Source organism: Mustela lutreola, chromosome 1 (assembly GCF_030435805.1).
Source record: "Mustela lutreola isolate mMusLut2 chromosome 1, mMusLut2.pri, whole genome shotgun sequence".
Classification (NCBI taxonomy): Eukaryota; Metazoa; Chordata; class Mammalia; order Carnivora; family Mustelidae; genus Mustela; species Mustela lutreola.
Genome location: NC_081290.1, coordinates 68208697 through 68222309, shown reverse-complemented (window position 1 = coordinate 68222309; position 13613 = coordinate 68208697). Strand labels below are relative to the sequence as shown.

The window sequence follows — 13613 nt, the reverse complement described above, 5'->3', positions numbered from 1 at the left end:
AGGGGGAAGGGGGAGGGAGGAGTGAGGGGGTGAAGGGGAGGGGCGAAGTGGGGAGCTGTGGGTGTTTAGGCTCCATATGCTGCTCCACACCACACCATACCGGGACAGCAAGGCACAGTTTTCCTCCTGGAGCAGAGACCAATGGCTTCTGCCTGGACAGGCCTAGAGGAGGCTGGGGGGGAGGCTTCTCTGCAGGGCATAGCCCCCCCCTCACAGGTGGCATTCACACGGGGCATCTGCCAGAGCAGGGACTTGCCCACCCTGGGGCCCTGATTTATAGGGTGTCTTTCTCCAGGTCGTTCGTGTTTTCCAAAGGCTGCAGAAATCTAATTGCTCTTTGAAGGGGAGAGGAGGCTCTAAATAAAGCCGTTAATTGCAAGCACGAGGCTCCTCTAATGGCGTCAGCCTGCAGGTGAGCACCCTCGTGGGGCTGAGCAGCCTCCGACCAGCGGGACGCCCAGGAGGCCAGGGCGCGCAGAGCTGCTGGGGGCAATCTAGGGTGCACACCTCACCAGAGTGCCCCTCTGGCCAGCAGTTAATTGGAATAACAAAGTCAATACTCATGGCTGCTGGGGGACACAATCTTCACTTGATCTCTCTCCTGGGCAGATTAATTAAGTGTTATCAATTAATAGTCCCGGTTAAAGGGGACACCATGGAGTCACTTTCACAGGCAATATCGGGCCTCCAGGGCCTGATGGGGAGCCAGAAATACCTTGATTCCAGACTTACTTTCCCTGAGAAAGCAGGGATCTGAGAGCAGTGCAGGGTGCACTGGGCAGAGGGAAACTACCAAGCTAGGACCAAGGATTGGGCTTAGCGACAAGGACAATGATGGGGATCTTAGCACTCTTTGACAAACCGTCACTGGGTCACCTGCCCCTTCATGCCATCCAGGGGGCTCCCCACGGGGATGCAGCTGGGTCTGCTATTAGTCCCAGACCTCAAGTCTTCTTGCCCACGCAGCCAGGAGCCCAGCCCCTGGGAAGGACACGCCACTCATCACCGAGGGCATGCGGGCCATCCCACAGGAGCAGGGACGTGAAGGAGGGGCCCCTGGGCACCCACGCTGCGTGGATTCTAAGGGGAGCCAGGTGGGGCTTCCCACGGAGCAGGGCATGGCACCCCTGCTGGGTTGACTTGTTAAGACCTGGAAGGTCCTACTTCCTCCAAGTCCCTGCACCCCAATGCCACCCCCAGCAGCTATTTCTCTTGCAGTACACTGTCACCTTCAGCATCATTGGACACTGAACATCATTTTACAACTCAGATGCTGTGACCATGGTCAGCTGTGTACCCCACAGCTGCCTCAGGGCTCTGGCTCCCAGGCCTTTCTATGGGAGACTAGAGCATGGGTGGTGAGGAATAGGGCTGCTGAGCACAGGTTCAGGGAAGCAGTGTTCAAGGACTCAAGGATCAGATCAGGCTGGGGAGGAGACTTTTCCTGACCAAGCCCAGCTTTCCCACCTCTCTCTGCAGGGCCCAGGTGTGGCGTTCCCTTCCCCTTGGAAGCCTGCTCAGGAAGAGAACGAGTGGCTCTGTCCTAGGGCTTGAGGGGATTCAACATGTATTTGGAGTTATGTGTGGCCTACAGCCTGGTCTCTGTCATCTGTCACCTAGCTAGTAGCACTGAGCTACGGTGCCTATCTGTCTGAGTCCCCGTGTCCTTATCTTCAGACATTGTTCTGATTAAGAGAACAGATGTGAAAACTGCAATGGACCAGGAAGAAATGATGGTCGTGGTGACGGTGGTGATGGTGATGATGGTGTTGATGGTGACGGTGATGATGGTGGTGGTTATGGTGATGGTGGTGATGATGGTGATGGTGGTGATGAAGGTGATAATGGTGATGGTGATGATGGTTGTAATGATGGTGGTGAGTGGTGATGGTGGTGATGATGATGATGATGGTGGTGCTGATGGTGATGGTGATGGTGATAATGGCAATGGTGATATTGGTGTTGATGGTGGTGATGGTGGATGAGAAAACAAACATTAGTGTCTCCCAGTTTCTGAAAGCTAAGACTCTGATGGGGGCTTAGGGGGGGTTCTGGCTCAGGGTTCCTCATGAGGCTACAAATGGTCAGCCATGACTGTAGACATTTCAAACCTTGATTGGCAGTGGGTTTGTTTCCGAGATTGCCCCAGGTTTTGGCAGGCCTTGGATCCTCACTGACTGTTGGCACAACCAGGCAGTTGGCTTCCCCCAGAGCAAATGGTGAGAGAGAGATGGGGCGGGAAGAGAAGGGAGGAAGAAGATGAGCAACCAAGAAAGAAGCGGCCATTGTTTTCTAACCTAATCTCAGAAAAGGCATCCTTCCCCTTCTGCAACACCACTTGGAAACAAGTCACCGGTCCAGCCCCTCAGGGAGGTTAACAGTGTGTGAACCCCGGGAGGGGGCTGATGGCATCTCAGAGGCTGCCTGCCCTAGTGATGGCAAGGGCTAGGAAGAAGCTGAGGGTACCTGCTGCCTTAAGGCCCTCCAACCAGAAGGAAGACCAGGGAGTGAGACCAGAGAAGGTTTGTGGTTCCAGGACGTGTCTTCCTTACAAAGAGGAACATTTTGCACCAGGCACCTGGGTTCTTATGATTTGCCTCTTACTGCTCAGCCCAGAGTCCTTTGAAATGGTCTGTGAGTTATGGACAATGACCCCTTCTCTTTTTACTCTGCAGAAAACCAGAGTCGGGTGTCCTGGCTGGAGGTGGGGGAGCAGCAGAGGCCCCAGGGCCAGTTTCTGGGTGCTCGTCCTAGACCAGGCCTCCTGACACCATTTATAGTCCATGCAGCCCATCCTCCAGGGAGGGGACACTGCTCCTGGGCAGCAGCTGGGAGCTGGGGATGCAGCTCAGCCTGCCCCTGTCCCCTCCCTGGGACCAGCACCCGGGGGATGAAGTCTCCCCTAGCAACCTCGGGCAGCAGCCAGCCGGGTCTCTGAGGAATGAACACGGTGCCCCATAATTTCCAAGGCGCTTGCCCGATGGGACAGTTTGTAATAAAATTGCTTCTAAAAACATATTTGCAAGTTGCCACCACATTTTTTATTAAGCAGAACAGTCTCTCACGGCGGCTCTTCGTCTCCATGATTAAGTAGCCGACTTTCTTACATGTATTTTGTTATGTGGGTTTTAACCAGGCTGAGAAAGCGCCATCTCTGTGAGGGCCTCCCTTAAAAAACGCTGTTTTGATGTGTGATTTACGGGGTTATCTGATGAATCCCTCCCTGAGCTGGTGACAGGCTCTGCCTGCGTGATAAGGTGAAGGATGGGATGGCCTGCCTGGGCTGCTCCTCCCTGCTGGGGAGCCAGGGGGCTGGGCCTAGCTGGGGTAGGCCGCCTGGGGTGACAGTATTTCTTTTGAGGTGGGGAGGTTGGGTGGGGCGCAGGGTGTGTGGGGTAAACAGCCCATACAGGCCTTCTCCCCTCTCCCCAGCCCCAGGCCACTCAACTCAGGGAATCTGGACCATGGCTCAGTGCGGGAGGCAGCCAGCGACTCCCATCTGGGTGCCCGGGGGGGGGGGGTAGCCTGGCTTGGTGCCCCGCAGGCCTCTGGTGGTGGTGATGACCCTGGAGCAGGGCCAGAAGCAGGTCCTTCCCCAACCATCGGGGGGCCACCCTGAGCAAGGGCCAGCAGAAGGTGTCAGGGGCTCCTTGGCCATGCTGAAGGCTGTCCTGGGCATCTGGCAGAGGGGCCCCCTGACAGTCTCACAGCTTGCTGGCCCAGGGGAGTGACAAGTGGGGGCCCTTGGATGCAAGGCCACTCCCAACAGAGCCCCAGCCTCTAATTGGGTCATTGATTTTTCCCTCTAGTTCCAGGGGCTGTGGTGAAGCCTGTTTCCCTGCCCCACCCATACCATCAGCTCCCACACCCTCTCTCAGCGGCGCTCCTGCAAGAAAAAGTCCACTCCTTAAAATCAGCCCCCAAGTCCTGACGGGTTGTGAGGTCTGATTCCAGAAATCATCCTGTCTTCACAGGGACGTGCGTGCTCTGAGATCAGTCCAAGTCCCTCGGTGTGGACTGTATGCCAGCCCCAGCCTGTCAAGGCAGGGGTGGGGGCGTCGACCCAGGTGACCCCAGCCAGGAGGCCATGTAGACCTTTATGAAGGCCAAACTGATGGACATCAGAGGCTGCAGCATGGACACTGAGCAGGCCCGTCCCATGCCTCCCCCAGCTCCCCCGCGCCGACTGACCACGTAGCCCTGCCTGATGGCCTGGGGCACCGGGCACCTCATCTGTGTCCTGCCAGGCAGGACCAGATGCTAGGCTCCTGCTGCCCTCAGGAGAGGGGCAGGGCTTCCCATCTGCCTCATCTCTGCCCCCCCCCGCCCCCCGTGATCCTTCGGAGCCCTGTTTGCGTGGGCGCACCTGCCCACGCATCTACATGCACCCACACAGCTGCAAGCGTGTGCAGGCACTAGGAGCGTGTGCATGTCCGGAAGCCAACAGACCTTGGGAGCCAGCGGGGTAGCCATAGGCAGAGACCAGCCTCGTGTCCATGGATGAACAGCTGTGGCAGAGGGCATGGAGTGTGGACGTATGGCACAGCCAGGACAGGCCAGAGGCCATGCTGCTCAGTGGAAGAGCAGACACAGGGGGACAAATGTTGTGTGGTATGTCCAGAAGAAGCACGTGTACGGAAGCAGATGTTGGGTTGGTGGTGGTCAGCACCTGGGGAGGGGATACCGGGGCACCAGCAGGAGGGCAGACCACGGAGATGGGCAGCCCATATGCATGGGCTGAAGACACATTGAATTGTGCTCTTGAAATGGTGTTCAGTAAAGCTGTTTAAATGGAAAAGGATGAAATTTGGGGCCCAAGGGAGCATTTGACCTACAGTGTGGTGGGTCCTGGGCTTGGAGCTGAGCCAGGCCCCACCACAGCCACCCACCCCACATGGGGCCTAGGCTCCAGCCCTCGGGTACTTCTTTGCCCAGGGTTACTGTGAAGCCTTGAGGGGACCAGGCCTGGGCTGGGGGCTGCAGCCTTCTCCATGGAGTGTGGGGCTGATAGGGCAAGTGGCAAGGCGGCAGCCCTGGTTATCCGTGTACCTGTGAGAGAACCGTGAGGGACCATGAAGGCAGAGAGCCGGTTCTGAGCAAACCACGGCAGGATGGGCTGGCCCTGCTGCAAACTCCAGCCCCAGGGCTCATGAGCCTGCAGCATGTGCCCTTCACTCCCCCTGCTCACAAGCCTACAGCGTGCACCATTCGCTCCCCCTGCTTGGCCGTGGGCCAGCGGACCTACTAGAGCACTGCCTAACCCGAGCCTAGGGGTGGCCGCCCGTGCCCTTGCCCCACCCCAGGGGGGCTTCCAGCCGTGGGGCATGGCCTCACTGGAGCACCAGCTGCCCACTGGAAGGCAGCGTGGTTCTCACCCCCTCGGGAGGCCCTTCATGCCGGCAGGTGGTCCCACAGCCTTGCCCTTCCACCCCTTTGCCTGAAACGGCGCCTGCTGGGCAGCAAGGTGCCCTCAAGTCCAAGTCTGGCTGGAAGACAGCCCAGGGCCATCCCAGAAGTTGAGGAGGGGACATCCATGCAGAACCTCCTTGAACCCAAGACATGGACAAGTCTCTCGGACATGGAAGTGATGGGAACCCCAACCCCCAGCCTGGTGGACCCCTCCCCTGATTCCCTTCTCCCCGGGTAGAAATGGTTAGAGATGTATTAATTATATTTCTTCCCCTAATGGGCTGCTTACTTTATGATGTGGGGACACAAAAGTAAATTTTAAAATCAATTATACAATTACATATGTAGTAATAACAGAGTACACAGCTAATCTCCACTGGGTCAGGACTGCAACCTTCCAATAATGCAGGTTTCATTAGCGGAAACGCTGTTATTGCCAAGAATTACAGAAATAATGGGAGTGGGTGTATTCAGTGAGAAGTAACAAATGAGGCTGCCCGAGAGATAAGACGCAGAGCCGGCGGCTTGCAGAGAGCCCGTGGAGGCTGAGTACATCCGCGGGTCACCTGCGCCTGCTTCAGGAGCAAGAATTAATTTAGAAGCTTTCTGGGGCTGGGCAGGCGGGGGCTTCTGCCCAGGAAGCCGTCCTCCGGGGCGAGGGGTGGGCAATGGAGGGAGGGCCTCCGGCCTCTGTCTCTGTGCCTCTGGTGCTGGTAGGTCCCCAAGGCTGCAAGCCACCACAGACATGTTCCTGCCCCCTTGTCCCCTCTCTCCGCGCTGGCTGCCAGCTGTGGGCTGCTGATCCCTGAGCTGCCAGCCTCACACTCCTAGGCATCTGGACCTCCCAGGTCCCCAGTGGCCACTTCTCACCACAGCCGGGGTCGCTGGGAATGTGACTTCTCCCGCTTCGGCCCTGGTTTCTGATGGACAGAAAAGCAGATCCCCAGGGTGTTTAGAAATGTGTGCAGAATAAGAACAAGATGGTTCAGAGCGAGGGCTAGAGTGCTCTTCTCTGCCCTGTGTACCCGCAGGCCTCAGAGATCATTTTGGGGGTGGGGTGGGCTGGGGGTTGCCAAGAGTTGATATGTGTTAGAACAGAGAGTGGAGGCCAGATGCTGACAGGGACAGCAGGAGGGGCGGCTCCTTGGCATCTCAGGGGGGACCGGGCCTAGGACTGTTGGCTCCCAGAAACTGAGGAGGGGTCTGTGCAAAGGCACCCCCATTTCAGCTGCAGGAGCAGAGCGTGATCATGTCATCTGTGCAGAGAGAGAGTGAAGCTCCACGTCACAGCCCCCAGGGTCCCAGTGCTTGGCACTAGGGTCTGCCCAACCAGCCTGCTCGCTGCCTCTAAGGTTTGTGCAGGAAGGGCCGTGCCTGGCCCCTGTGAAGGAGCCTGGGTCCCTTTTGTGTGGTTGTTGAGGTTTTGTGGGACTTTGGGGAAATTGGAATGTCATTCAGTTCAAGAGGCCTGTTTGCTCTCCTACCTTCAGGGGAGGGAGGTACACGCCAGCCCCAGCGGGGTTGGGGGGATCTCTCTCTCCAGAGCATTCCTGACTATTCATTCCACATGTGCTCCTGGCTGCTGCAGGCCCATGGCCCAGGGGACTTACGGGGGCTGGGGACTTGTGGGGCGGGGGGGTGGGGGCAGGACGGCTGGACAGGCTGAATCCCAGTGACTGTGGATTATCGTGCATGCAAATGAGCTGCGCGGTGCCAGGGTCGGCCTTCCCTTTCTGCGCCGGCAAATAGACTCCGATAAGGGGATCTTTGTAATTACACGGCGCTACACTGGTCAATTCTGACTTTTAAATACCGCAGGGCCCTAGAAAGGAGAAGAAAGCGCCGAACACATGTTCTCCGAGGCAGCGGCGGCGGCCTCTTTGAATCCCGGCTGGGGAGCCCGGCCAGCCGCCCTCCTTTGTGAGCGCTATCGCTCCATCACGGCGGAGATCATTTCCAAATTAAATTTTATGGTCCATTACTTACCGCTCCGACACTGGTCTAATGGAATCTTAAATGGAACTGACTTGATCTGTGTGGGGCTGGCCTCTCAGTTAAGATGTTATTTGGTTCTAATTATCAGATAATGAACTCGGGAAATTTAATTTTTAATATTTGTATGTCAAAAGTCCATTGTGCTTTGCCTAGAGACTTTAAATTAAAAGTTAACACGGGCGCAGCACCAGGTCCAGAAAGTGCGCCTGGCCGCCTGAAGCCCCTACTGTGCTCCGTTTGCAGGCCCCGTGGACGACCATGCGTGGGAGGCTGGGGAGGCCACCAGCCTTGCCCCCACCCCCGCTCGGCACTGGGTCACCCCAAGTGCAGAGCCCCTGCCCGCTCCCTCTCTGAAGTCCCCACGGTCAGCAGGGACGGATGCAGTGCAGGAGCGCAGTGCCCAGCCCCTGTCCCGGGCTCCTGCGGGTCCCAGACTGATAGACTCGGAATACGGACTCGGACTGATCGACTCAGGCTGACGGGCCCAGACGTGCGCCTGGGGAGGAGGCGGGCTGCACTGGGTTGGAGCCAGGAGCACCTCGAGGCAGGAGCACCTCCTCTTGGGCAGGATCTGCCCATGTCCATCCCTGGTCAGCGCCCGCCCACACCAGCGCCCACCCGCACCAGCTCCAGCTCTTGGGTCTCCCTGTCCTTCCTCACACCCCCGGCGCGACCCTCGGGGGCTCTGGAGGGGGTGTCCGGCTGGGCCAGGCCGGGCTTTTGCACTCCCCCCAGGGCATGCAGGCTCAGACCCCAGGAAGGAAGCCCCCCCAACTCTGTCCTGTGTCAGCCAGACTCAGGCAAGGCAGCTCCTCTCTGCTCTGAGCAAGGTGAGGCCACAACTAAGGTGGGGCTCAGGGTGTTTCCACAGGAGACCACCAGGAGGGCTTCCTGGAGAAGGCAGTGACAGCAGGGGACCTGGAGGGTGGTGAGATTTGGCAATGGACAAGGTCACAGATAGGGGCAGGGCTCAGGACTGGGGGACTGGGTGACAAGAAGGACGAGGTTGGGTAGGAAGCTGGTGTGGGCTGTGTGAGGAGGCTGTAGGGCTGGACCCCAAGGGTTTGGGGCAGACAGGCCAGCCTGATGCCCCCGACCCTAGTGTCTGCCACTCAGACCAGCGGCTGGCCCAGGTGGAGGCCCCTCTGCTCTGGTCACAATGTCACCTGGAAGTGTAGTGGAGGGCAGTGGGGGCCAGGCAGGGCTGGCTGCCCAGTGATGGACGGCCAGTGGCCTTCCCTGCTGGACGCTGTGCAGATCTCCCCACCCTGGTCTGCAGTGAAAAATGACAGCCAGGCACCCGGTTCATCACCAGGTTGTCATGCCTGAGCGATCTCTCGGCAGCCCATCCTGCACCACCTCAGGGAGCCTCAGTCTTGTCAGACTTGCCCTTGTGGGGCAGGGTCGGTACCGTCTGTCCGAGGCCCACAGCTCTGGGAGGCAGGCCTCCCCAGCAGCCAGGGAGCTGCATCCAAGCCCTATGCGTCAGAACCGCATAGCGTCTGCTCTACCCCAGAGCCCGCACTGTAGGGGGGTGGGGTCCAGCCAGCTGCCACTCCCGGCTCCTCTGGGGCTTCTAGGCAGCTGGAAGGCCATGGCCACCATCGCTACAGGCCCCTTGACGCAGTGCCAGGGGCCCATGCTGGGGGGACCTGGCTGGGCCTATACATGGCCTGCACTCCTCCCAGCATGGCGGCTGGTTCCGGGCTGGCATCCAGACCATTTGGGATCCTTCGCAAGAGGAAGAAGGCTCAGTAGTTGTCTTTTTGCAACTGGCTCATTTCATTGAGTATTGTGTCCTCCAGATTCCTCCACAGGGAGGCAGGCAGCAGGTGGCAGGCAGCAGGAATTCCTTCCTTTTACGGCTAAATAACATTCACTTGCCCAGCTGGACAACCTTTCACTTCCCTTCCATTCACTGATGGACACCTGGGTTGCTCCCCCATTTTAGCTGTTTCGGCTAATGCAGCTGTGAACATCTTCTATCCCTGGAGATACCCAGATGTGGAAGAGCTGGGCTGTGTGGTCATTCTACATTTAGTTTTGTGAGGAAACTTCACACTGTTTGCACAGCAGCTGCACAAGTTTGGGCTCCCACAACAGCGCACAGGGCTCCGTTTCCCCACATCTTTACCGACACGTGGTGTTCTGGGGTTTTATTTTGTTTGGTAGAGGCCCATGCTGGCATCTGACTGTGGGTTTCATTTGCATTTCTCTAATGCTTAGAGGTGTGAGCATCTTTTCACGACTTATTGGCCATCTGTAAATAACCCTTGAAAAAGTGCCTGTTCAAGCCCTTTGATCACTTTTAATCAGGTTGGTTATTTTTCTTGTTGTTGTTATTGAGTTTTGGGAGTTCTTTACATATTCTGGATATTAGTCCCTTACCAGATAAATGGTTTGCAGACCTTCTCTCCTGATCTGTGGGCCACCTCTCCTCCCTGTACATTGCATCCTTTGATGCACACAAGATTTTGATTTTTATTAAGTCCAGTTTATTTTTTTTCTTGCATGTGCTTTTGGTGTCATATCAAAGAAATCACTGCCAAACCCAAAGCTGTGAAGTTTTCCCACTATGTTTACCTCCAATGGTTCTATAGTTTAGCCGTTACTTTAGGTTTTTGATCTATTTTGAGTTAGTTTTGTATATGGTGTGAGGTAGGGCTCCAACATCATTCTTTTCCCCGGGGATGTGCAATTTCCCCAGCACCATTTGTGGGAAGACTGTTCTTTCCTTTTCCCTTGTTGAAAGTCATTTGACCACATGTCTAAAGGTTTACACCAGGGCTCTCTATTCTATTCCATTTGTCTCTATGTCTGTCTTGATGTCAGTACCCACTTTGTAGTCAGTTTTGAATTTAGGAGCTCTGAGTCCTCCTGCTTTGTTCTTCATTCTCAAGATTGTTTTGACCATTGAGATTCCACATAAATTTCAGGATGGATTGTTCTATTTCTGCCAAATGTCTTGTTGAGATTCTGATACAGATTGCAATTAATCTATAGATTGCTTTCAGTAGTATTGTTATCTTACTGATATTTCATCTTCCAGTCCATGAACATGGGACATCTTTCTAGTATGTCTTTGTTAATTTCTTTCTGCAGTGCTTTGTTATTTTCGATGTAAGTCTTTCACTTCCTTGGTTAAGTTTATTCCTAAGTATTTTATTCATTTTGGCCTTATTATATATGAGATTGTTTCCTTAATTTCTTTTTTGGATTCTTCTTTTTTTTTTAAGATTTTATTTATTTATTGGACAGACAGAGATCACAAGTAGGCAGAGAGGCAGGCAGAGAGAGAGAGGGAAGCAGGCCTCCTGCTGAGCAGAGAGCCTGATGCGGGACTTGACCCCAGGACCCTGGGATCATGAGCTGAGCCGAAGGCAGAGGCTTTAACCCACTGAGCCACCCAGGTGCCCTGGATTCTTCTTTTTTATTTTTTATTTTTTAAAGATTTTATTTATTTATTTCACAGACAGAGATCACAAGTAGGCAGAGAGGCAGGCAAAGAGAGAGGAGGAAGCAGGGTCCCTGCTGAGCAGAGAACCGGATGTGGGGCTCAATCCCAGGACCCTGGGATCATGACCTGAGCCGAAGGCAGAGGCTTTAACCCACTGAGCCACCCAGGCATCATGGATTCTTCTTTTTTAGTGTATAAAAATTTTCATGATTTTTCACATTCTTTAAAATCTAACCATAGCAGACTTGCAGAAAAATGTATAGAACATGAGTGTACCACCTGTCACAAAATGAAATTCGTGTGTCCAGCTCCAGGTCAAGAAATAAGAGTATCATCAGCCCAGCTGGTGCCACCTCCCAGCACTTCTGTTTTCCCCAGAGAAAACCACTGTCCTCATTTCTTTCTTTCTTTCTTTTTTTTTTTTTTTTTGACTGTCTTAAATTGTTGATGAACATTACTTATATCAGCACTTACTTACATTAGCTGGAGAGTATTGTATCTTCTCCATGCCATACTGTGAGAACCACTAGTGATGTGGTGGAACTTGGGACTGTTCCCAAGGCCATGTTTTCAGGGCCTGCATATGTCAGTCCTCACATCTCCCTATGCTGTGGACTGGTCTGGTGCTCTCCTGGGTGTCAGAATTTCTTCTGATAGCTTTATGAAATGGATTGATGAATATAACCTGGATACATTTGTAAATGGAATCTTTGCCGATCCAGTAAGATTTCAAGAGTCTTAGAGCCCTACTATGGTGTCCAGCTTGCTTTTCTGTGACAGACTATAGGCTTTGGGCAAACTTGAGCTGTTAGCACCATGATGGACAGGCTTGCTCTAGGTCACACCCTTAGGAGCTGGGTGTTTGCAGCTACCGTGACACACAAGAATCTGACAGATGACATAACCTTGCTTGGCCTTGTACCCTCGTCTGTGTACTTTATTAGGTCAGGTTGGGCAGGGGGCCAGTGGAGCCCAGAGAGCTGGGCAGCGTGCACCTTGAGAACAAAGCACATTACATTGGACTGCTTCTTCCTCCATAGCTCCTGGATGTACCTGTTTGAATACCTTTGAGCTGATGGCTGCCACTGGAAGGAAAGACCCATCGTCCTGATTTCTAACTCCACGAATTCATTCTGTCTGCTTGGAACTTCACATAGAGGAATCATGCAGTGAGTACCTTTCGTCTGGCTGCCTTGATCGACACTGTGTTCAGGAAGCTCATTCCTAGAGCTGTGTGAGGCGGTAGGCTACTCGTCTCATTTGTAGACTATTTCCTTGTGTGCAAATATAACGTCCTACCGTCAGCGGCCATCTGGGTCATTTCTAGTTCAGTGCTGTTCCAGGTAGCACTGCTAAACATGCTTGTGCATGTCTGTTGGTGAACATGTGTGGGTCTCTGCTTGGGGGTGGTGGCATTTCGAGGCGTGCAATATGTTTAGCTTTTATAGGTATTGCCAAATCCTCTTCCAGCACCGCTCTACCAGTTCACGCAGCCCCCAGCCACGTGTGGGAGGCCTGGCCTCCCCCAAGTGGTGGCCAGGGCCGGCTCACAGGGACTCACAAGAGCTCTGTACACACATGGTTCTCAGCTCTGCCAGTAGTGACATGAAGTGGCACCTTGCCGTCAGCCATGTGGGGATTATTTACACCATTGAAACTGGCCGGCACTGCCAAACTGGGCTCCTTCCCCTCTGGAGGGTCTCCTTAGACATTAACCACTGGTTTCTGCTCCAATCTTTTGCTGCCCTGGTGTTCCCTGTCTTTCTCTGTGCCGCTGCCCCATGGGTGTGTCACACGACATCACGAGACTTTAATGGGCCCATCCCGCTCACAAACGATGCACAGAGCACTTGTGTGTGTTTATTGGCCATTACATTAGTGTCCACTTTTGTGAGGTGCCTGTTCACGCTTTCTTGTAAGAATTTCTTTATATGTTATGGTCGCATAGCCGTTGGATGACAACATGTGTACGAGCACCTTCTCCTGCCGTCTGAGTGATGTTTTGATGAATAAAAGCTTTGAAGTTCTTAGAATTGTTTACACTTAGTACATAATGTTGTACCATTTAAGAGATATTTTCTTATCCTGAGACCATGAAGATTTTTTTGCATGAGGTCAATTTTATTTATTTATTTTTAAAGATTTTATTTATTTGAGACCAATGGGAGAGAGAGAGAGCAGAAGTGGTGGGGAGGGGCAGAGGGGGAGGGAGAAGCAGACCCCCTGCTGAGCAAGGAGCCCCATGTGGGAACCCAATCCCAGGATCCCAAGCTCAGGACCTGAGCCAAAGGCAGACACCCAATGGATGGAGGCCCCCAGGCGCCCCCATGGGGTCACTTTTAGCTTTTTCCATATAGACACCTGCTTACCGAGTTCCCAGTACCTACGGAAAGTATCATTACAAACATGACTAGGTTTAAGTATTTTTATTTTCATTAGTTTCATCGGGGTGAAAAATCTGTGTCCTCTCTCCTGCACGTATGTATTTCTGCTGCTCTGAGTCGTCTGAGTTACTTCCAGACACATTCTTCCTCTGAACCCTTCCGTGGTACTTACTGGAGACAAGGACCATCTCTAACATAACCACAATATAATCATCAAAGTCAGGAAATCAGCCCCATAAAACAGTGTCTGATCTGCAGACCTTCAGATTTTGTCCCATGCCTTCTAATGTGCTTTGTGAGTATGTGACTTTGCACACACACAGACAGCTCCTAGGTTCTGCATACGATCCCCAGGACAGGCACCACCG

The 13613-nt window shown here is 54.0% G+C and overlaps 1 pseudogene; it reads right to left on the bottom strand.

Annotated features, from left to right (window-relative positions):
• Positions 1 to 7995: 7995 nt before the first annotated feature.
• LOC131818384 (large ribosomal subunit protein eL15-like) lies at positions 7996 to 12028 on the bottom strand (annotated as a pseudogene).
• Positions 12029 to 13613: the final 1585 nt, after the last annotated feature.